This window comes from Panthera pardus, unplaced genomic scaffold (genome assembly GCF_024362965.1).
Source record: "Panthera pardus isolate Hobbes unplaced genomic scaffold, ASM2436296v1 HiC_scaffold_2, whole genome shotgun sequence".
Taxonomy (NCBI): Eukaryota; Metazoa; Chordata; class Mammalia; order Carnivora; family Felidae; genus Panthera; species Panthera pardus.
The window spans coordinates 36,502,689-36,529,182 of NW_026526765.1; the positions used below are offsets into that span (position 1 = coordinate 36,502,689).

The 26,494-nt window shown below is 34.8% G+C and overlaps 1 protein-coding gene and 2 non-coding genes across 3 annotated transcripts in view; 1 reads left to right on the forward strand and 2 right to left on the reverse strand.

Annotated features, from left to right (window-relative positions):
- The window catches only part of HCN1 (hyperpolarization activated cyclic nucleotide gated potassium channel 1), a 391,050-nt gene that overhangs the window by 220,743 nt on the left and 143,813 nt on the right, over positions 1 to 26,494 (reverse strand). The window lies entirely within an intron of this gene.
- On the forward strand, positions 874 to 980 carry LOC128778395 (U6 spliceosomal RNA). Its single transcript, XR_008423985.1, has one exon. It is a non-coding gene; the product is annotated as a U6 spliceosomal RNA (small nuclear RNA).
- Positions 10,863 to 11,003, reverse strand: LOC128778514 (U4 spliceosomal RNA). Its single transcript, XR_008424080.1, has one exon. It is a non-coding gene; the product is annotated as a U4 spliceosomal RNA (small nuclear RNA).

The window sequence follows — 26,494 nt, forward strand, 5'->3', positions numbered from 1 at the left end:
TATTTTAAAGTATCTATCGCCATGGTTTCCCCTATTAATGCAGCATTTTTATATATTCCTTTTATATAAACAGAAGTTTATATACTAAAATATATATGCTTTCTAAAAATTCATAAAAATTTACAATGATAACTTCCAATATTTTGTTTACCTTTAGTATTTTCTTTGTCTCTTTTTAAGTTTATTTTATTTATTTTGAAAGAGAGAGAGAGACGGGAGGAAAGAAAGGAAAAGACAATTCCAAGCAGGCTCTTGTGCTGTCAGCGTGGAGCCTGATGCGGGGCTCAAACTCACAAACCATGAGACAATGACCTGAGCCATAATCAAGAGTCAGACGCTTAACTGATTAGCGACCCAGGTGCCCTTAGCATTTTCTCTTCACAACCTACTCTGTTGATAACTTTTCTAGAGCTACACACACACACACACACAAATGCTAGCACATACCCAGACATAGAAGCAAAAACAAAACACTGGATTTGTCAATTTTGAAATATTGGTCAATATTTGGCAATTCTACTACAATCTATTTTGTAGTACACATATTATATAAAATATTATAGTGTTAATAGACATCTACCATTGAAATATTGGGAAAATCCTGCCATGGATGTTAATATAAACAGTGATACAGATGATATTTCATAGAAATGATAATTTCACTCAAAATTGGGGCAATTTTGGGGACAGCAGTGTGTCTCATTTGGTTAAGCATCCAATTCTTGATTTCAGCTCAGGTCATGATCTCACTGTGAGTTCAAGCCCCACTTCGAGCTCTGTGCTGACAGAACAGAGCCTGCTTGGGATTCTTTCTCCCTCTCTCTCCCTGCCCATCCCCTGCTCACATCCTCTCTTCTCTCTAAATAAATAAACGTGCTCACTTTGGCAGCACATATACTAAAATTGGAACGATACAGAGAAGTTTAGCATGGCCCCTGTGCAAGGATGACATACAAATTCGTGAAGTTCCATATTTTTGTCATGAGGAGCTAAAAAATGCTATAAATGAGGTGCAAAATAAAATGGAGGCAGCCATAGCATGGACTGAAAAGGCAAAGGAGACAATAGATGAATTAGAAAGTAAAATTATGGAAAAAGAGGAAGCTGAGAAAAAGAAAGAAAAAAAATCCAGAAGTATGAGGGGAGAATTAGAGAACTAAGCAATGCAATCAAACGGAACAATATCTGTAACAAGAATTCCAGAAGATGAAGAGAGAGAGAAAAGGGCTGAAGGTGTACTTGAACAAATCATAGTTGAGAACTTCACTGATCTGGGGAAGGAAAAAGGCATTGAAATCCAAGAGGCACAGAGAACTCCCTTCAGACGTAACTTGAATCGACCTTCTGCATGACATATCATAGTGAAACTGGCAAATTACAAGGATAAGGAGAAAATTATGAAAGCAGGTAGGGATAAACATGCTCTAGCTTACAAAGGTAGACACATAAGAATAGTAGCAGACCTATCTACTGAAACTTTGCAGGCCAGAAAGGAATGGCAGGAAATCTTCAATGTGATGAACAGAAAAAAAAATATGCAGCTGAGAATCTTTTATCCAGCAAGTCTGTCATTCATAATAGAAGGAGAGATACAGGTTTTCCCAAACAAACAAAAACTGAAGGAATTCATCACCACTAAACCAGCCCTGCAAGAGATCCTAAGGGGGATTCTGTGAGTGAAATGTTGCAAGGACCACAAAGTACCAGAGATGTCGCTATAAGCATGAAACCAAAGGACATCACAATGACTCTAAACCCATATCTTTCTATAATAACACTGAATGTAAATGGACTGAATGCTCCAACCCAAAAAACATAGGGTATCAGAATGGATAAAAAACAAACAAACAAACAAACAAACAAACAAGACCCATCTATTTGCTGTCTACAAGAGACTCATTTTAGACCTGAGGACACCTTCAGATTGGAAGTGAGGGAATGAGAACTATCTGTCAGGCTACTGGAAATCAAAAGAAAGCTGGACTAGCCATACTTATATCAGACAAACTAGACTTTAAATTAAAGGATGTAACAAGAGAGGAAGAAGGGCATTATATAATAATTACAGGGTCTATCCATCAGGAAGGAAAACAATTATAAATGTCTATGTGCTGAAATGGGAGCCCCCAAATACATAAAACAATGAATCACAAACATAAGCAACCTTATTGATGAGAATGTGGTAATTGCAGGGGACTTTAATACCCCACTTACAACAGTGGATAGATCATCTAGACACAGGATCAATAAAGAAACAAGGGCCCTGAATGATACATTGGATCAGATGGACTTGACAGATATATTTAGAACTCTGCATGCCAAACAGAATATACCTTCTTCTCGAGTGCACATAGAACATTCTCCAAGATAGATCACATACTGGGTCACAAAACAGCCTTTAATAAGTATAAAAGAGTTTAGATCAGACCATGTACACTTTCAGACCACAATGCTATGAGACTTGAAATCAACCACAGGAAAAAGTCTGGAAAACCTCCAAAAGCACGGAGGTTAAAGAACACCCTACTAAAGAATGAATGGGTCAACCAGGCAATTAGAGACGAAATTAAAAAATATATGGAAACAAATGAAAATGAAAATACAACAATCCAAATGCTCTGGGATGCAGCGAAGGCAGTCCTGAGAGGAAAATACATTGCAATCCAGGCCTCTCTCCAGAAAAAAGAAAAATCCCAAATATAAAATCAAACAGCACACCTAAAGGAAATAGAAGCAGAACAGCAAAGACACCCCAAACCCAGCAGAAGAAGAGAAATAATAAAGATCAGAGCAGAAATAAACAATATAGAATCTAAAAAAAAAACTGTAGAGCATATCAATGAAACCAAGAGTTGTTTTTTTTGAAAAAATAAACAAAATTGATAAACCTCTAGTCAGGCTTCTCAAAAAGAAAAGGGAGATGGCCCAAATAGATAAAATCATGAGTTAAAATGGAATTATTACAACCAATCCCTCAGAAATACAAGCAATTATCAGGGAATACTATGACAAATTATATGCCAACAAACTGGACAACCTGGAAGAAATGGACAAATTCCTAAACACCCACACACTTCTAAAACTCAAACAGGAAGAAATAGAAAACTTGAACAGACCCATAACCAGCAAAGAAATTGAATCAGTTATCAAAAATCTCCTAACAAATAAGTGTCCAGGACCAGATGGCTTCCCTGGGAAATTCTACCAGACATTTAAAGCAGAGATAATACCTATCCTTCTCAAGCTGTTCCAAAAAATAGGAAGGGAAGGAAAATTTCCAGACTCATTCTATGAAGCCAGCATTACTTTGATTCCCAAACCAGATAGAGACCCAGCAAAGAAAGAGAACTACAGGCCAGTATCCCTGATCAATATGGATGCAAAAATTCTCAACAAGATACTAGCAAATAGAATTCAACAGCATATGAAAAGAATTATTCACCATGATCAAGTGGGATTCATTCCTGGGATGCAGGGCTGGTTCAACATTCTCAAATCAATCAATATGATACATCACATTAATAAAAGAAAAGATAAGAACCATATGATCCTGTCAATCGATGCAAAAAAGGCCTTTGACAAAATCCAGCACCCTTTCTTAATAAAAACCCTCGAGAAAGTCTGGATAGAAGGAACATACTTAAACATCATAAAAGCCATTTATGAAAACCCCACAGCTAACATCATCCTCAATGGGGAAAAACTGAGAGCTTTCCCCCTGAGATCAGGAACACGACAGGGATGTCCACTCTCACCGCTGTTGTTTGACATAGTGTTGGAAGTGCTAGCATCAGCAATCAGACAACAAAAGGAAATCAAAGGCATCAAAACTGGCAAAGAGGAAGTCAATCTTTCAATTTTTGCAGGTGACATGATATTATACATGGAAAACCCAATAGACTCCACCAAAAGTCTGCTAGAACTGATACATGAATTCAGCAAAGTTGCAGGATACAAAATTAATGTACAGAAATCAGTTGCATTCTTATACACTAATAATGAAGCAACAGAAAGACAAATAAAGAAACTGATCCCATTCACAAATGCACCAAGAAGCATGAAATACCTAGGAATAAACCTAACCAAAGATGTAAAAGATCTGTATGCTGAAAACTATAGAAAGCTTATGAAGGAAATTGAAGAAGATATAAAGAAATGGAAAAACATTCCGTGCTCATGGATTGGAAGAATAAATATTGTTAAAATGTCAGTACTACCCAAAGCTATCTACACATTCAATGCAATCCCAATCAAAATTGCACCAGCATTCTTCTCGAAGCTAGAACAAGCAATCCTAAAATTTGTATGGAACCACAAAAGACCCCGAATAGCCAAAGTAATAGTGAAGAAGAAGACCAAAGACGGAGGCATCACAATCCAACTTTAGCCTCTACTACAAAGCTTTAATCATCAAGACAGCATGGTATTGGCACAAAAACAGACACATAGACCAATGGAATAGAATAGAGACTCCAGAATTGGACCCACAAAAGTATGGCCAACTAATCTTTGACAAAGCAGGAAAGAATATCCAATGGAAAAAAGTCTCTTTAACAAATGGTGCTGGGAGAACAGCAACATGCAGAAGAATGAAACTAGACCACTTTCTTACACCATTCACAAAAATAAACTCAAAATGGATAAAGGACTTGAATGTGAGACAGGAAACCATCAAAATCCTAGGGGAGAAAGCAGGAAAAAACCTCTCTGACCTCAGGCGCAGCAATTTCTTACTTGACACATCTCCAAAGGAAAGGGAATTAAAAGCAAAAATGAACTATTGGGACCTCATGAAGATAAAAAGCTTCTGCACTGCAAAGGAAACAAACAACAAAACTAAAAGGTAACCGACGGAATGGGAAAAGATGTTTGCAATGACATATCAGACAAAGAGCTAGTATCCAATATCTATAAAGAACTCACCAAACTCCACACCTGAAAAACAAATAACCCAGTGAAAAAATGGGCAGAAAACATGAATAGATACTTCTCTAAAGAAGACATCCAGATGGCCAACAGGCACATGAAAAGATATTCAATGTCGCTCCTCATCAGGGAAATACAAATCAAAACCATACTGAGATATCACCTCACGCCAGTCAGAGTGGCTAAAATGAACGCATCAGGAGACTATAGATGCTGGAGAGGATGTGGAGAAATGGGAACCCTCTTGCACTGTTGGTGGGAATGCAAACTGATGTAGCCACTCTGGAAAACAGTGTGGAGGTTCCTCAAAAAATTAAAAATAGACCTACCCTATGAACTAGCAATAGCGCTGCTAGGAATTTACCCAAGGGATACAGGAGTACTGATGCATAGGGGCACTTGTACCTCAATGTTTATAGCAGCACTTTCAACAATAGCCAAATTATGGAAAGAGCCTAAATGTCCATCAACTGATGAATGGGTAAAGAAATTGTGGTTTACATACACAATGGAATACTACGTGGCAATGAGAAAGAATGAAATATGGCCTTTTGTAACAATGTGGATGGAACTGGAGACTGTTATGCTAAGTGAAATAAGTCATACACAGAAAGACAGATCCCATATGTTTTCACTCTTATGTGGATCCTGAGAACTTAACAGAAGACCATGGGGGAGGGGAAGGAAAAAAAAAGTTAGAGGAGGGAACCAAACCATAAGAAACTTAAAAACTGAGAACAAACTGAGGGTTGATGGGGGGTGGGAGGGCAGGGAAAGTGGGTGATGGGCACTGAGGAGGACCCTGTTGGGATGAGCCCTGGGTGTTGTATTGAAACCAATTTGACAATAAATTTCATATTAAAAAATAAAATAAATAAGTAAACATTTAAAAATTATAAAATTTGGGCAATTTAGAAGAATGCAAATTTTCTTGTTTTAAAATTAATGTGTTCTAGCTAAGGCATGCTACATCATGTTGTGGCCATACTACAGATTTTAAAGCAAGTAGAAAGTTATGCCATTTTTCTGATAGATTTTAACAGTGTAAAGACTCAATGATTCAGGTAAAAACTTATTGATTAATTCACTTAAAATTTTTAAGATTTTGTAAATCAAGTTTAAATTAATGTGTTTATTAAAAAGAAAATATTTATGAAGATTCTTATTTACCAGTCCTGGACACAAACAATTTTCACAGTGTCTAAAATAATACATAATATGTAGGGGCACTTGGGTGGCTCAGTCTGTTAAGCATCCGACTTCGGCTCAGGTCATGATCTCCTGGTTCATGATTTCGAGTTTCACATCGGGCTCTCTATGCTGTAAGCACAGAGCCCACTTCAGATCCTCTGTCCCCCTCTCTCTCTGCCTGTGCCCCACTTGTACACTTACTCACTCTCTCTCTCTTGCTCTCTCTCAAAATAAATGAACATTAAAAATTAAAAAAAAATAGTAAGTAATGTGTAGTATGTAGACATATGGGTGAAGGGTTTTTGGATTAGGTGAATGGATATTAGATTTGGTAAAGTATCAACTTGTTATTTCACATTGTAGCTTCAATAACCTATAATTCTTGTTTAAAATTGGATTGCATTTGTGCAATAATGTGTCTGATCTTAGCACATAATTTAAACATTATTAGTCACCATGGTGATACAGCCTAAAAGTTTGCATAATCATAAATAAATCCTAAAATTAATAGCTTGGCCATATTACCTTAAATTCAATCTGTTAGTAGATGAAACTGACTTGGAAAAAATAATTTATGTTCTGTGAACTCACTGTTTTGCTTAGTAATTCTCAGTAGGGAGTGGCATGATTTTCTCCTCAGTTTATTAAAATTCCTAATGACACTTTTTATAGAATTTAAGAAAATCTACACGTATAACTGCACAACTCTTCTTTTGATGAATTTTCCCCTTTTTATCATACTCTCTATCCTAATAGTTACTGTAAAATAAAATCAAATGCTATCAAGGAGAGTAAAATGTCATAAATTGATGATGAGTGACATTACACAAGGTTTAACATGCAAACTGAAACTTGATTAGATGGCAGTTTCAAATGACTAAGTTGGCCGCAGAGCAAAATGATGGTTGATTAGGGTCTTCCCAGTGGCAATTTCTACTGTTACAGAGTAAAATACTAAATAATCCTGATTATACTATATTATAATTGTAACTAATTTCTTTACCAGTATGAAGCCAGCTGGAGTCAAGTTGCACTGGTGTGTGTGTGTGTGTGTGTGTGTGTGTGTGTGTGTGTGTGTGTGTGTGTGTGTGGATGTGAAGGGCTAACAATCTTCCAGGGAGTAGTTCTTATATTTCCTAATAGTTTAAATGCTCTTATTTTCTTTCTCACCCACTGTATTATCTAGTGTATGCACAGGAAAGTATGCACCTTCACCTGGAAATCACAAATCTAGAAATAAGAACTAATTCCTTGTCTAGATATAAGCTCATATAAACAAAAATCCTGGAGATAACCTTTTGTTCCATTCTGTCTTTTCCAGTTCATATCCAAGCCAAGTGAGGGTTCTAATTTTAAAATACATCCAGACCTTAGCCTCTTTCACTACCTCTTCCACCTATAGCCTGGCCCTAACCCTTCTCATCTATTGCCTGTGTCAGTACAATAATCCAGGCATCTGCCCATGTTTATACCATTAGCAATACAGCAGCCAGTTCACTAAAACCTGAGTCATGTCACACCATTCTTCAGAAATGTTTTTGCATTTCTGTATACCATTAATGAAGTAGCAGAGAGCAAAATAAGAAATCAGTCCCACTTACAATTGTACCAAAACCAGTAAGATACCAGAAATAAACCTAATCACAGAGGTGAAAGACCTGTACTCTGAAATGATAAAACACCAATGAAAGAAGTTAAAAATGACACAAATAAATGGAAAAGCATCCCATGTTCATAGATTAGAAGAACAAATATTGTTAAAATGTCTATACTATCCAAGAAATCTACATAACACATTTAATGCAGTCCTTAACATAATATCAGTAGCATTTTTCACAGAGCTAGAACAAACAATCCTAAAATGTGTATGGAACCACAAAAATCTCAAATAGCTAAAGCAACTTTGAAAAAGAAAAGCAAAGCTGGAGATATCTCAATTCTGGACTTCAAGTTATGTTACAAAGCTATAGTGATCAAAACAGTATGGTACTGGCACAAAAATAGACACATGGATCAACAGAACAAATAGAAAACTGAGAAATGAACCCATAACTATATGGTCAATTAATCTTAGACAAGCAGGAAAATGAAACCATAAAATCCTATAGGACAACACAGATAATAATCTCTTTGACAAAGGCTGTAGCAACTTCTTACTAGATATGTCTCCGGAGGCAAGAGAAACAAAAGCAAAAATAAACTACTGGAACTACATCCAAATAAAAAGCTTCTGCACAGTGAAGGAAACACTCAACAAAACTAAAAGGCAACTTCCAGGATGGGAGAAGATATTTGCAAATGACATATCTGATAAAGGGTTAGTATCCAAAATCTATAAATAACTTACTGAACTCAACACCCCAAATACAAATAATCTAGTGAAGAAATGGGCAGAAGACACAAATAGACATTTTCCAAAGAAGGCATCCAGATGGCAAACAGCCACATGAAAAGAGGCTTAACATCACTCATCATCAGGGAAATGCAAATCAACACTACAATGAGATACCACTGCACACTGTCAGAATGGCTAAAATTAACAATATAGGAAACAACAGATGTTGGTGAGAATGTGGAGAAAGGGGAACCCTCTTAAACTGCTTGTGGGAATGCAAACTGATGTAGCTACTCTGGAAAACGGTATGGAGTTTCCTCTTAAAAACAGAACTACCCTACGATCCAACATTGCACTACTAGGTATTTACCCAAAGAATACAAAAATACTAATTCAATGGGATACATACAGCTCAAATAGCAGCATTATCAATAATAGCCAAATTATGGAAACATTCCAAGTATCCATTGACCGATGAGTGGATAAAGATGATGTAGTATATATATATACAATGGAATATTATTCAGCCATAAAAGAAAATGAAATCTTGCCAATTCCAATTCCAGCATGTATGGAATAGAGAGTATTACACTAAGTGAAATAAGTCAGTTGGAGAAAGACAAACACCACATGATTTCACTTACATGTGGAATTTAAGAAACAAAACAAAATAAGCAAAGGGGAAAAGAGAGCAAGAAGGAGGCAAACCAGGAAACAGATTCTTAAGTATAGAGAACAAACTGATGGTTACCAGAGGGGAGGTGGGTGGGGAATGGGTTAAATAGGTGATGGGGATTAAGGAGTTCACTTGTTGTGATGAGCACCAGGTGATGTATAAAACTGTTGACTTTCTATATGGTATACCTGAAACTAATATCACACTGTATGCTAACTCACTGGAATTTAAATAAAAACTTAAAAAATAAATAAAACATTTAAATGATCTCCCAAAGCAAGTTAGAAGCCAGTCTTTACGATGGTTTACAAGACACTAGAGCCACACTGCCCACATGTGGCTACTGAGCACTTGAAATATGTCTGGGCAAAATTGAAATATGCTGTATATACAAATTATACACTGAACTTCAAAGACTTAGAATGAAAAACTGTAAAGACTTAAAAAGTAAAACACTTTGTTAATACTTTTACATTGATTACAACTGAAAATTTTATTTTGCATGTTTTGGAGTAAATAAAATATAACATTAATTTTATCTGCTTACTTTTTATTTTTACTTAAATTTTTTTAAATTTAAGTATAATTAACATACAGTTTGGTGTGTACAATATAATGATTCAACAACTCTGTACATTACTCAGTGCTCATCATGATAAATGTACTTGTAATCCACTTCACTTATTTCACCCATTTATCTGCTTCTGTTTATATTTTTGTCATACATACTAAAAAATTAAAACTTACATATATGGTTCATATTATTTTTTTCTCTGGAAATCACTGTACTAGAAGGTCTGGTGACAGTTGCTTCTCTGACCCTACCCCCTAATTCCTGCCTCATCTCTGGCTGAGCTGGGACCACACTGGCTTCCTTGTTCTTCATTCATTCCTTGTGTCAGGTTCACACTTGCCGAAGAATAATATCAGACTTCATGTGCCTTAAAGCTGGTAAATGGTGGGTCAATCAGGTAGCAAATTTTTGTGAACAATATATAGTCTTCTAGACACTGAATTTTTATAGTAAACATTATAGTCATATGTTCTCTGTACCCAAGGAGCCTGCATTCTAGTTGGGATATGTTATAATGCTTATAAAATGCAAATTTTAGAATCTTCATTCACTCAATATAATAATTGATTAAATATCTGAAACTTAGCAAACTACTGGAAAAACAATGTAGAGTGTTTGCTTTGTAAAATATTGCCAAAGAAGTGAAGATGATTATTAAGATAGATTCAACAAAAATCTCTCTCTTTCTCTCTCTCTCTCTCAATCATACAAAACTATTACCCAGGTTTTATTTTCTCTGTAGAGCTTTTCTTTACCTAAAATTATTGTTTGATATTGTTAAATTGTATATTCCATTATTCTGCAACTAAATGTAGGGTCGATTCTAGTTTATCATAGCACATGGTAAGCACCCATTACATATTTATTAAATGCACATATTAATTAAATGTCAAATATACCGCAATAATCATTGTAATTCAAAGGAAAATTAGTATCCTAACTGAAAGCGGAATTTGACTCTCTTGAAAGAGCAAATGAATATTGTGAATTTTAACAGTTATGTCTTTGCTTAATTTTTTAAGTTATTCTGAACTTTAAAACAAATGGATGAATAAGAAGTAACTATTACGAAAATACTTATAATAAAGAGAGAAAAATGATAGTTAAAAATAGTTGAATGCTAATACATTATAACATATTACATTTATTACATATAATAAATCTTTTACATAATATAGATTCTTAAAAGCTTCTTATAAATCAAACGTAATCATAATATGCATCAATTATAATTAAACAATAGCAATAATCGGTGCCTCAGATAAACCTCACTGGCTACGATACTGCCACTGTGCAAAGCTGTATAATTAAACAACAAAACTCATTATATAAAGGGATATTTTTGGTGAAGCTTTATATAAGATAAAGATTTTTATATATACATTTTCATGCTTAGCTTTTAATGATAATCAGGTTTTAATTGCATAGACTTAACATAATAACTGCTTTTATAATAGCATTTTTGACACTAATTTTATCATTAACAAACCTATTTTTTTTAATGTTTATGTATTTTTGGGAGAGAGAGAAAGAGAGAGAGTGAGTGCGAGCGAGGGAGGGACAGAGAGAGAGGGAGACACAGAATCTAAAGCAGACTCCAGGCTCTAAGCTGTCAGCACAGAGCCCAACAGGGGCTCAAAATCACAGACTGTGAGATCATGACCTGAGCCGCAGTTGGATGCTCACCCAACTGAGTCATTCAGGCACCCCTACAAACCTATTTTTACCTGAAATTAACAGCACCTACAAATATATAATTTCATTCAAAATAATCTCACTTTGGGAGCCAAATAATAAAATGGATAGAGATGTGTCATGAAAGTGAACACACAGTAGAAAAAAATAAGTATTTTGTAAGGTCCTTACAATTATTTTAAACAACAGCTCATTATTTCAATCCTTCCTATCTCCTCAATCAAAATATGCTAAAAATCATGTCAGTAAAAATAATATTAAGAATGCAACAGAATTGCCTGGGTGGCTTAGTTGGTTAAGCATCCGACTTCTGCTCAGGTCATGATCTCACTGTTTGTGAGTTCAAGCCTCCCGTCAGGCTCTGTGCTGACAGCTCAGAGCCTGGAGCCTGCCTCGGTTTCTGTGTCTCCCTCTCTCTCTCTCTGTCCCTCCCCACTCATGCTCGCTCTCTCTCTCTCTCTCTCTCTCAAAAATAAACATTTTAAAAAAATTAAAAAAAGAAAGAATGCCTTGGAACATATTTGAGGTAAACAGGCATCCAAAAAGATATGTTTACTATGGAACAGGAAAATGATTATTGTGTTAACTTTCCGAAATGATTTAGAAATTTTTTTTCTTAAATTTTGAAGCACCTAGTGTCATCTAGGGGTTCTTGGATACCTTTTGGAATTTATATTACTACAAATAATCTAACAATATGCTTTATCTTTTTAGTAATTCAAAATATTATACTTAATCAAATACTTTGAACCATCACTGCTGATTCTTATTCTAAAAGAAAAATAATTACGCATTTATTTTCTTAAGAATGTCACTAACCAGCAAATAAGGCGTGTACACATTGCTTTGAGATTTTTAATAATTATATGGATGTCAAGCAATGAAATAGCCAGTGATTAAATTGAAAGGGCAAATTGCAGGGACTCCTAAATCATTTTATCTTTCACAAGGACACACAGTGTAAGACCCTGAATTTTATTTTTCACAGCTCATTAAGACATATATAAATTTCCCATTAGGACATCAATAGTAATAATTGCTTACAGATTTAAAGTATATTAGCTCCAAGCACATCTTTGTCTGTATGTTAATAGTGCATTTCCATAAAAAAAGTGTTTTAAATATCTGAAATTACTGCTGATTGAGTAATATTACATTAGTAATAATAGCTGATAACACATGACTTAAAACATGTAAACAGTTCAAAAGTTTATATCTTTTTTCGGGGTGCCTGGGTGGCTCAGTCGGTTGGGTGTCTGACTTCGGCTCAGGTCACGATCTCGCGGTATGTGAGTTCGAGCCCCACGTCGGGCTCTGTGCTGACTGCTCAGAGCCTGGAGCCTGTTTCGGATTCTGTGTCTCCCTCTCTCTCTGACCCTCCCCCGTTCATGCTCTGTCTCTCTCTGTCTCAAAAATAAATAAACGTTAAAAAAAAAATTAAAAAAAAAAGTTTATATCTTTTAAAAGGTAACTGTGAAGCCATTTCCTTGAGGTAAGCACTGTCATTAAGTTTCTTATATTTCTAGAATTCTTTATGTAACATAAATACTATGTGCACAGCATTTGCACACACACTACATATCCTTTTTAAATAAACATAAATAAGAATAATTATATATGCTTTATTTACCTTGTTTTTCTCAATTATTATATCTTGAAAGTTTTCTTTATTAACACATAGAAAATTGCTGCAATAGAGTTTTAACAGTTTAGTAGTATTTTAATATAGGGATGTCCTAACATTCATTTAACCACTACTCTGAAGATGAATACTACTTTTTTGAGGTAAAATAATTTAGGGTCATAAATGGCATTTTGGAAATATAAATATAATCAAAGAAGGTAAAAAAATCAAATCTCACATATATTTCCATCTTCAAAAATCTACTCACTGTTAACTCTAATTTTACAATCTTAATATATTTGTAAAGTATAGGAACAGTTAGAATGAACTTCTGAGATTATGCATGGCTTATTAAAATCAGTTCATTTTCATTTACTTTGTTTTACCCAATAATGTACTCCTTGAGAGATCCTATCTTATTTATTATTTTATCTCTAGGCTTTAGGAAAAAAAGTTCAAAAATAATTTAAAAATACATTTATTTTAAATAGCTAAGAGTTCATTTAATGCTAGATTCTTATGTTATTTTTCTAGGAAGATATTAAAATATTTAAACAGTCTTCTGAAAGGCAAAATTTCATATATTTTTAGCATAGATTTACTAGAATGTGACTATTTTCCCTTTAAAGCAGTCCCTAATTTCATTTGTTTTGGAATTGCCCCCTCAACCAGGTTGTAAATTTCAGGATGGAAATAATGTTTCATTAACTCTTCTCTTTCCCACACTGTTTGACAGAATTCAGACATATGTAAATTCAGGCATATGTAAAACTACAATGTATTGTTTGCATTATATTATATATAATGTAAATTTCAGGACTACTATGCAAAAGCTACAGTATCATTTAGTGTTTACCAGTTGCAGTTGAAACATGTTTGAATAACCTCTTTAAAATTCAGAAGGATATGGTCTAACAAATTATAATCCAAGTGTATGGAAGGGATTCTACCACATACTACACTTTTATTTAATATGTATCCTGAAAAATAACAAAACTAGTACTTTCGGCAAATAGATGAATTGTGGTTGATGTTGAACTGACATTAATGTGTAAATGAAGACAGCTAAGAAGGGGAAAAAGGGTAAAGGATATGTACAAAAGGCAATACTAAAAGAGAATCAGAATGGCCAACAAACACATGAAAAAGGTTGAATATCACTAATAATCAAGAATGAATGCAATTTCAAAGAGTAATGGGATCTACCATGTTTAATAATTGAGATAACACTAGGCCAAATAATTTTGACTCTATCCCTTACTAGCTATGTACAAGTTATTCAATGTTTATTTGCCTTTATTTTTACACTTTTATTTTTTTAATGTTTATTTATTTTTGAGAGAAAGAGAGGGAGAGAGCAGGGGAGGAGCAGAGAGAGAGGAAGACAGAGAATCCCAAGCAGGCTCCATGGTGTCAGTGGAGAGCCCCACGCAGGACTCGATCTCACGAAGGGTAAGATCATGACCTGAGACAAGATCAAGAGCTGGATGCTTAACCAACTGAGCCACCCACGTGCTCCCATTTTCTCACTTTTAAATTCAGAATAATAACAGTATCCACCTAATAAAATTGCTATGTAAATTAAATAAAACATCTAAAAGAAAGTCTGAGGACAGTAATAAGAGGTTAACAAAAAGAATAATAATAGTGAACATTTAATAAATAACTGAATGTTGAGTCAAGAGAAATTTTTATGTACTTGCATGTGAAAAAAATTGGCAATACTGAAGTAGAAATTGTCCAAACGTGTAAGTATTCGTATCGCAGTAATATGTATACCTATACAAAATTAGAAACAATGCAAATGTTGGTATATACGTACAATAGAAGATAACACAATAGTTAAAATGAATAAATAAAGTAAATAAATCAAAAGAATCAAACTTTTAGCTCTCCTTTCCTATAGGAAACGTTGTAGGTGAACAGAATACTTGATGAAATGTTAAGTATTCAGTGAATACATGAAGAAAGCGTATGCTAATTAGAATTTCACTGTTTTGTGACCTTTAATGAAACAATGGATTTAGGCAGTGGCTTCTAACATCACAGAGAAGACGGTATGTTCCTTCTGATGTAAGCACACACCACCACCTGTGATAGAGTCTCGTCAAAAAAAAAAAAAAAAAAAATCAAACGTGAATCTTACTACTAAGTTAAAGGAAATAAAGGGAAGATAACATTTTGACATTAGCACTCTCCAGACCTTGGGAAACTGAAGGCAAATGAACAGGCTTCTCCAACAAACACCAAAGGAAGGAGAGAGACAGAGAAAGAGAGACAGAGATAGAAACTGATTTTAGATCTACATTCAGACTAAATGATACTTAGGAGATATCTTTACTTGGATTCTGATTAGAAAAAAAGTTTTAAATGAAAAAGAAAGGAAGACATGTGGGAAATGTGAGTACTGACTAATGAAAATAAAGAAATGGGAGTGGCGGGGGGCACGCCTGGCTGGCTCCATGGGTGTAGCGGGTGACTCTTGATTTCAGGGTTGTAAGTTCCCGCCACAGGCTGGGTGTACAGATTACTTAAAAATAAAAGTTAAAAAAAAAAAAAGAAAGAAAGAAATGGTTTTTTTTTTAAATTTTTTAAGCTTTATTTATTTTTGAGAGAGAGAGACAGAGCATGAGTGGGGGAGGAGCAGAGAGAGGGAGACACATAATCGGAAGCAGGTTCCAGGATCCCAGTGGTCAGCAAAGAGCTCAACATGGGGCTCCAACCTAAGAACCATGTGATCATGACCTGAGCCAAAGTCGGATGCCTAACAGACTGAGCCACCCAGATGCCCCAAGAAATGTGTCTTTTTTTAAAGCACATTAATATTTTATTTTTTAACATCTTCATTTTAATAGTTCAACTTTTAATAAGCCAAAATGGTATTTTACCTGGGATTTTTTCATAATCATATGTGGAAAGAAGTTTGCATATAGTTAAAACAAACTGTCTAAGTGTTGAAAACTGCTGGAACTACAGGAGGGTAAATTAAAACCATACCATTTATTTTTTAACATATTTAGAATTGCCATAATTTTAATATATATTAATTCATACATAAGATAAAATACATAATATTTTACCATTTTCAAATGGCAGTTTGATTTTTCATCAATATATAATATGATTATTATTGAGCACCTATTAGAAACAAGGAAAGTTGGCTAATCAGGCTTACATTAACATGTCACTCCTTGTCCTTACCAAATAAAGGTGTTACGACGTCTTCGTAAGTTCAAACCTAAATAACTCTAAGTACGATCTTGCTCATCTTCTCTTTGCTCAAGTAACAAGAGTAGTATAGTTATATATACCAGAATGAAATTGTATTAGATAAATAATTGCAACTCACAATAAAAATAATAAAGTTTACTTACAGATTACATTTATTTACATACTAAAATATAGTTCAGACTGAGTAAGACTGCCTTTTGCCATGTGAAAACCAAAAAAAAAAATATTTGGAAAAAATATTTTATTGTTTTAAGACATCTTACATGTTTTACTTCTAGGGATCAATCTATAAGCAATTACATTTTCATGTCTGTCACCAATGAGTGGTGCCAGTTACCAGCTGACCGACACTAGTCATTTGGAGAACAAAATCCATCTCCAATTTGATTGTCAGTTCAAAACTTCTAGAAAAAAATAATTAAATATCATTGAAATATTAATATTAATAATTAATATTAATGACCATATTTTTACATGTTTGTACCTGTTTTCTGGGGTTTTTTTCATTCCAACTAAATAAGGAGGTAACAATTCAAGCAACACAAATATAAGCTGTTTTTTATCAACATAAAAGGAAATTACAACTCAAATATATCTTGTTAAATTACTTTTTGTTTTATTTTTATCTCCATCTTTATTCATGAGTTGGAAAAGCTTTAAAACCTTTCCCACAGAACAAACTGTTTGTTTAAAGGTACAGCTCTCTACAGAGATCATGTTTTTCTTACTAAATTAATTGTCATCCTTCTTTTCCATTCATTTAATATTAATCCTGATTATTATATCATCAAAGCTCATGGAGAATAGAAAATTCTTATTAACTCAAAGGAAATGCCTTGAAAATATTCAGAAGAGACAGTGTTACACATCTAGTAGCTGCAAAACTGCAAACTAATGGTAACATTTTTTAATAAAAATAAATATTCCCATTCACCATCAACAATAAAGAGATAACACTGTTAATAATAAGAGTTAGGAGATCATTAGTTGTGAGGCTAGGGATAAAAGAAAAAAAATACTTTGTAGAGGAAATGTTTTATAGCGAGTCTATTAGAACAGAAGTTGTACCACAAAGCGTTTTTTTTTTCTTTTTTGACACAGCAGAGACATTAGCATGTTGTACATCATGAAAAAAAAAAAAACAAGTAGAAAATATAGATTTCACATTAACATGGACCACACTCAAGTGAACAATTGTGCAGCTTATGTGATGCTCCATAGTTTCTGCCCTTTTCCTTCCCTTTCCAACTTGCCTATTTATTGGAGAGGAACACGGCCAAGTTCAATTCATCACCGCTACACACAGCTTCCCTGCAATGCTGCCACTGGCACCCACTCCCTCCATCTGGCCTTAGTCTGAGCATGGTTTCCTCTACAACTGTTGCCAGTCTGTTGCCATAGCAGCAGCTAAGAGGGCGATGGTGGGATGGGAAAAGAAGGAAAGCACGCTCCATATCCATGCCCCTTACGGAGATTTTGAAATGGTTCCAAAGTCCCACTGAAAATGTGACAGAAAAAAAGAAGAAGAAGAATAAACAGTCTTACAAAAGATATCCACAATAGAGAAACACCTTTTTTTCTTTTCCCAAAGGGAAATAAACGTGTATTAGGGAGAAACAGTTCAACCTGCAAACTGAGAATTAAGCAACATGCTCACATGGTTGGAAAGGAAAGGAAGCAGTGGATTATATGACGAAGGAGGGTGTTTAGGCCTTTATTAGTGGAAGGGTAGAAAAACAAGCACTTTTCCAAAAGCAAAAGTGTTATAGCTCAATGTTTGGAACTCCTTTTTAAACTAAAAGCTATGCACTGACTCCTAAAATTCTACATTGATATTTGAATGAATATAAAGGTAAGCATTGTCTAGTTACTATATTGTAATTCCAGGTTACAAGTCATCATTACCAGTATTTAATTTCTGATTTTAAAATGATATATGGTACACCTGCATATATTTCCAGAAAAATAAATCTTACCAGAATTTCACTAAAACTTATTTTAATTTTATATATGGATTCTGAGTATAATCAAAGGGATATACAAACTTATATGCAGAAAAGCAACGTAACATAAACCAAGCACTAAAAATTAAAGGGAAGACAGAAATCAACTAATTCTAATCTTAGCTTTTAAAAAGCTTACTGTGAAAGCGTTTGGCAAGTAGGACTATTACTGACTCTTAAAGTTCATATGACAATTACTGAGTTGGAAATGTGTCTTAAAAGGGCATCGTATCTTTTTCCTATGTCCAAGTAGGAGTACAGGAAAAATCTCAGACAAAGGCTGCTGTGTACTACTTTTGAAAGTAGTTCTACACAGAAAGTCAGACTGTGCCATTTGTCTTACAATCCAAATTATTCTCCATGTTCATAGTTTTCATCTTTTTGTAATGTAAATAACAGAAGATCGATGGCCAACTTTTCCTCAAATATTCAGCATTACCTCTGTTCCTGGGATCAAACATTGTGCATTGTGTTTCTGGGAAAAAGTTAGGAAAAGAGGAAGATAAGGGGCATGTGGTACTAATAATCATAGCACTGAAGTGCTTCAAAACACAAGGTGGCCTCGATGACATGTTCAAGCATTCTCATTAAAGGTCAGGCTTTCTTATATAAAATATCTATGACTTAATATTTGTCATTAATGTAACTTTACTAATAAAGAAAGGGTGGTTTTAAGAGATGATAGGTAAATGTGAGACATTCAGAGGATAGGAGTGAGTTCTACTGCAGCAATAATTCAAGAAACTAATAGATAAAATCAGATAGCCCATCCTCAAGGCCAAGGATTTTGCCTCCAGACTGAAGCCTTTCAAAAGCCAAAACAGCTATGCTGGTGAACAAATGGTTTTTATCATCATCTCATTTGCTATAACTTTATCCGAGTTCAGTGTACTTTTAAAAAATGCCACTATTATATTTTGAAAACCCTGTACATATTTGCTACTAAGTGTCCACCCTGCCCAAAGCACCCAGATTAACAATAAAAAAAAGACATTTTCCTTACTTTCAAGGTCTTAAAACATGATCAACATAGGACGTGCTTCTTCTCTGAACCTTATAAATTATTACTATTAGTGCCAGTATTTAACATGTCTTCAGCATACTGTCATCTCCTGCTAAATTGATCTTTTCCAATTTTAACTCTCTGGGCACCTCTACCCAAATAAGAACAGTGAGACTATCACACAATAAATGTAATATCCTAGAGGTGAAAGTAACCCAAGAAATTTGGTTGTTCAGGGAAGTGAGACACATTTAGTCTATTTGGATAGAGTACATCACATGTATACTAAACTTAAAAATTCAACTGTATATGCTCATCATCTGGGGAAGAGAGATAGATAAAGAACAACATGAAATGGATGGAAGGAAGGAAGGAAGGAAGGAAGGGAGGAAGTAGGGAAGGGAGGAAAGAAGGAAGGAAGGGAGGGAGGAAGGGAGGGAGAAAAAAAGGGAGGGAAGAAGACAGGGTGGTAAGAACAAAGGGAGGGAGCCAGGGAGGGAGGGAGACAGCCAGGGAGGGAGGGAGGGGGCGGGAGAAAGGAAGAAAGACAGACAGAAAGCATTTCAGCAGTTCAGAAGATTCCAGTCATTGCCGCACCTCAGGCCTACATGCTGCAGCGTGAGCATGAACTGCATTCGCAAATGTTCAGGCTCTCCCTTCTCAGTTTATATGTGTCTCTTCCAGTAAGAACATCTCAGTGGGCAAACTGTGTTCTGTTTAAAGGCAGGACTTCTTTCTCTCGTAAAGCCCCCAGATGCACTTGTGCTCAACTAAAATAAAGTGATATATTGGAACTCAAGCATGAAAACTGGTTTTGTTAAAGCTATTGACAGCTATTATCTATGCTGCTGTTATGAAGGGTTTTCAGGTTTGTTCACTATATTAAGACACAATTTGGAATCTAAAAAAGATGATCCTTGCAACTCATCCTGTTTGTGGACAGTAATTATTCAGACCTCAACATGCCCTGGTTCAAACACCCTCCAGGCCATACAGGATTTTGATTCTAGAACCATCATGCAAACTCCTGATCATTACTTGAACCCTGATAAGAAAAAGGAAGGGAGTCTTCTAGATACTATAGTAGATGCTAATATTGTCTTCTTCCAAATAGAATGTCACACATTTTTGTAAATTAATAGAGTTGAATTATACCAACATCTTGCATCTGCCAGAATTTTGGTAGGTAATAATTCTTGAATGAAAATATACAACCAATTTTTAGGACCTGTGATCTACTAGATAAATGATATGACTCAATATTGAGTTTGAAGGCTCACAGCACAGGCTCCAGGAGCACAGATGAAGGAGTGACTAAGACTGCCTACAAAAGTTGAGGAAGATTTCCCTAAGAGACAATGCTTCAGCTGAATCTTAACAAACAATTAAGAGATTTTGTGAAGACTATAGAAATTGAAGGGCATCTCAAGTAGAGGCATGTATACAAACATAAGAATTGAACTGTGTGCTCAGGAAATTTCCTATTATATGACTAGAATATAACCTCAAAAGGGCGGGGATGCTTTTTAATTTATTTTTAAATTTCCTCCTAGCTCACGAGGGGTAGTTAATAAATATTTATTTAATTAGATGTAAGTAGCTGAAATACATAATCTGAAGTGAGAGGCTCTGGGCAACAGATCAAGATGTATTCAAAATTCTTATCATAAAAGATGTTATACCAAATATAATTCACATTAGGTTTGAATGTCAGAGACAGGAAAACTCCAAATAACAAAGGATTGAAAGAGAACATTTTAAGGGCAGGCACCTGGGTGGCTCAGTCAGGTAGGCATCCAACTCTTGATTTCAGCTCAGGTCACGATCTCATGGTTCGTGAGTTTAAGCCCCACGTTGGGCTCTGTGCTGACATGTGGAGCCTGCTTGCGATTTTCTCTCTTCCTCTCTCTCTGTCCCACCCCACAAAAAAAAAAATAACATTTTATGTCTCTCTCTTTTAAGTGTTAGCATCTCAGACCTTGCAACATGACCACATGAACAACAGGGACCCAATTCTTTCTTACCATGTTGTCGTACTTAACACGGCTGTTCTATCTCCCACCATAACCACATTCCAATCAGGCAAAAGAAGAAGGGGCAGAAGGATGATACAATTTCTTTTAAAGACCAGAAGAATACTTAAAGATATCAGTTTCATCACATCTTCAATAACTGTCACAAGGCCAAATCTAACTACAAAACGGCTTAGAAATGGAAGATTTATTGCTGATGTCCAGATCCAGTTAGTACTTCAGGGTCCTATTAGAGGAACATAATGGAAAATAAATACTGGGGGACAATTAATCTCTGCAACCCAGTTTAATGCAGTCTGGATTTATACAGGTAATTTGTTTTAAGAAGTTACTTAATTTGATGAGAAACTTTTGAGTTTACTTTACAAAAGTGAAAAACACTCCCAAAGCCTTGATCTTTGTTTCTAACGCCATTTTCTATGAGCTCCCAATGGCCAAAAGTGGGGCAATTTAAGCAACAAAATAAATAATATAGTATTGGATTATGATCCAAAGCATAAAATAAATATCCATGAGTCCTCAATAATATAAATGAATGGTTGAATCAATAAATGAATGCCAGAGAAGAGAAAAATCTCCTTTGCAGAAGAATTCCAAGTAATTTATGTTGATACACCCCCCTAAAGAAGAAAGAGCATAACTTCCCACTCCGTAAGTGTAGGCTGCAGAGAGTGACTTCCTTTTAAAGAGGACAGTATGGGCAAAGAGAAAAGAAGAAACTTGATACTGAAAAATCTCCAAACACCACCTCAGTCAAGTAATCAAAGTAAATACCATGAGAGAGAAGTCATATTCAGGCATGTACCCTTGACGTGAGTGAGCCAGCAGAGAATGGCACTATACCTCTATGGTCATCTTTACAAAAATTCATAGCCCTTGTCCAGCCATGAGAAAAATACCAGATAAACCCTAACTGAAAAACTGTTGTCCTCAAAACTGTCACTAAAAATAAGGAAATTCTAAGAAGATGTCACAGTCCAAAGGAGCCTCAGGAGACATGAGGACTTAATATAGTGTGGATTTTGGATGGGATCCTGGAACAGAAAAAGAACATTAAATAAAGAAACTAAGCAAATCTGAATAATGGTATGGACTTCAGTTAATAATGTATCAGTATTGGTTCATTAGTATGACAAATATACTACAGCATATAAAATGTTATTAAGTAGGGACACTGGGTATGGGATGAACGGAAACCCTCTGTATTATCTTTGCAACATTTCCGCAAATATAAAACTATAAAATTGAGGTTAGTCAAAAGGTTATAATATTGAGTTTAACAAGTTATCAAAAAAGAAGCCAAATTTAGTTTGTGGCCTGTAAAGTTAAGGATAAGATTCTCCATTCTTACACATCCTTAAAGCCTGTAAGTGTGTGAGCAATTAGCTGGTTTTCCTAGATGGATTCCCTATTTCTTCACTCTCTATGCACTGGCTATAGACAAACACATTTCATCATATATAATTTTTTTTTATATATTCTACTGGTTAAAGTCTTTCTTTTTTCCTAACAAATGTTATTTGCTAGGATCTCTTTAATGTTTTCTGAAGATTCAATGACTATGTATTCTGGAATATGATATAGTTAATGCAGTCTAAAGCTCTAGAAAAATGTTGAACAGCACATGTGTTAGATGTCACACATATTTTCCCAGTTTACACTTAAAGATCTAATCTCAGGCTAAAATATTTGAAAGCTAGCTCCATATGGCTAGTTTCCAGACCCAACTAGATATTAATATATTAGTGTAATACAATGAGATCATTTTATTGATATTTATCTATACAATAATTTACTTAAAATGTAAAGCTGTACAATCTATTTTTTTCTATAACTCTTAACAATTCTTAAGCCATGTCACATACATGTTCTTACTTTTTAAATTGAATTGGCTCTCTAAAAAATAATACTCTAGAGAACAAAAGCTCTAGCACTTAATTCCATAGTAGTTATTGTCACATCCATGGAGAAGATTTTATAAAACCTATTTTAAATCTTACAAAGGAATTCAGAAGTCTTCAGAGGAACTAGAAAAAACTAAAAATTGTACCATATTGCAGTAAAGCAAGCTTGATTTACCAAAACACAGACAGTAAATACTGATTGATATGAAAGGTGCACATCCATCTTGTGGCTTTAGATAGAGTGATGTACTATTTAATAGAAAAAAATTTCATTTATTAATATTTATTTACTATGTCCTAAAGCATAGCACACGCTGATATAAAAGATGAATAAAGTACAGCCCCATTTTCCAAAAAAATTTACTGGTATTCAGTGAAATAGAAAAAGGCAAAAATACACTACAGTATAATGAAATGAGAATTACATTTGAGAAATGTCCACAGAGCATTAAGAAAACACAGGGCAAAGTGACAGTATTTGAGACAAATATCTTAGATCTCAACATTATCAGACAACATGAAAACATCCAGAAAGTAACGAGGTTAAATTTATCCTTTTCACAATTTAACCAAATATATCACCTGTTTCTGTAAGGAGAAGCAGTACTCTTAGAAAATGGTACTTTTTATGATAAAACAAGAAATAAAATTATGATGTAAATATTTTGGAAGCCTGGAATGAGAGCTCATAGCAGGGTATACTAAAATTTTAAAAGCAAAGAAGGAGGGGGTGGGAAGGTAAGAAAGAAATATGTAAAAACCACATTTCTTACACGATTAAGTTGTAAAATCACAATTATCTCCACCTGCATTACAGATACTGATACAGATAAAACCATCCAGGTTAGGATAAGCAGTTATATGGGCTCACCGTCTATAGACTTCCATAGAATTAGGACCTACATTAAGGTAAATAAGTAAAAATTGGAAACTTGTAAGTTTCTCCGCAATATAACTATTTTTAAAAGGACACAAATTTTCTGAGGCTAAAGAAATACCAAGGGACCAGAAGAAAACATCTAGCATACTGATCAACTTCCTTGTTTTTTGTATGTGTGTTTTCTTTTGCTTTTGTTTTTGCTTTTTGCTAGTAAGCTTTCACCTACTCATTGTCCCCTGAGAAGAACAGGTTAGAAGTTTTACTGCACAGAATTGTCAACAGTTAAGAGTATCTTAAGCCCAATAAACAAAATATTAGAACATGGAATGAGACTTCTCAAAACTTATTCCCCTCGGCTTCTGAGTTAAAAAAAAAAAGGCTTAACTACTTATATATCTATATATCTGGTGACAACAGCTTTAAAATCTTATGCTATAATTTAACATTCTTAGGAATTGGTGTCCTTTGTTTTAAAAGTCTATCTCAAATACCCTGCCTGGTCTTTCCTTCTATTTCCTTATTATCTCCTTACTATCCCTTATTTGAATCAGGAATAGCCTCCTAAACATTCTCTTCACTTCCAGTATTTTTGGTTCATTCAGCACTCTTATTGTATAACCAGAGTGGTCTTATTAAAACACTAATTTGAAGGGCGCCTGGGTGGCTCAGTCAGTTGAGTGTCAGACTCTTGATATCGGCTCAGGTCAAGATCCCAGGGTCATGGGATCCAGCCCCACATTGGGCTCCATGCTAAGTGTGGAGCCTGCTTAAGATTCTCTCTCTCTCCCTGTGCTCCTCTCCCATCACCACTCTCTCAAATAAAAAAATAAAAATAAAAATAAATATAACACCAATTTGATCATATAGTTCAAAAGCTTCAAGGATTATTCCTCAATTAAGAATGAAGACTAGGGGTGCCTAGGTGGCTTAGTCAGTTAAGAATCAGTCTTTGGCTTAGGTTATGATCTCATGGTTCATGAGTTCAAGCCCTGCAACAGGTTCTGTGCAGACAGCTCAGATGGAGCCTGCTTTGATTCTCTGTCTCCCTCTCTCTCTGTCCCTCCCAGGCTTGCACTCTCTCTCTCTCTCAAAAATAAATAAATATTTTTTAAAAAAGAATTAAGACTAAATTTCTTGGTGCACCTGGGTGGCTCAGTTGGTAAAGCGTCCAACTCTTGGTTTTGGTTCCAGTCATGATCTCATGGTTCATGAGTTCAAGCCCCATATAGGGCTACACGCTGACAGTGTGTAACCTGCTTGGGATTTTCTCTTTCCCTCTTCCTGCCCCTCCCCCACTCACTTTGTCTCTGTGTCTCTCAAAATAAATAAATAACTGTAAAAAACAACAAAAAAAACCTAAATTTCTTGCTGAGTTCAAGACCTAGTGTCAGCTGGTCCAAATTTATTTTTCAAGGACATTTCTCCCTCACGAATTTAATTACTTTTATTAGGACACTACCCTTCCTCAAATTCTTTCCTTCTTGTTAATCTGACCACTTATAATCACCTTTGCCTCATCCCACTACAGTTGCTGAATTTCTCCCCATCTTTCAAAATCCAACTAGGAGGAAACATTTTTAGTTAAGCTTTAAACAGAACACACATTTTGCTGAATGTTTACAGAATTGATTTGGAAACCTATTCACCCTATTCAACTCCTGACAAAAAAAAATCCAGCCTCTATTTAAGTACTTCAAACATAATTCATTGTTTCATTGTTAAAGGTTTAAAAAAAATTTTTTTTGTTGAATTGCAATTTGTCATCTTGAAACTTCCATTCAGTTATCCCGAAAATTCTACTTAAATTGGAGTATTTTTAAATGTTCTTTGTATTACAGTTCACTGGTTCTAAGTTTCCTTATTTACTTTGTGCTAACTCAATGATAGTTTAGGGATAAGAACTATACAACTAGATGTATGCCTAAAAAACCTTATTATGATATATAGACCATATGTGCAGAGTTTTCATTTTAACATATGGAGGACAGAAGGAAAATCATACTTGATGTCAAAACACATGACAACTGTTGCTACTCCACGTTCTGTGAAGTCCATTGTGCTGTATTAGTTTTTTTTTTCCTTATAAAAAAACCTAGTTAGTTGTCCCTAGAACATTCTAGTTATTAGTAATAGGGGCCACTTAGTTGTATGTTGTCAAACTAAGGAATGTCAAGAACTTAGCATATTGGCCTAAAATCATCAGCAGAGTCACTGTTGAAACTGCTGTTATCAGTCAATAATTCATTCAAGGAATACTCCCTGAATATCTGTTGACGTTTTAGAGAAACATGAACAAAATCATGTTGCAAAAAGTACCGTTCAGTTCAAGAAAAATGTATTAAGCTTCTACTCTATACAAATCACTTGCTTAACTAAAATGATACGCTCTCGTCTTCATGGCTGTTATCGAATAATAGTA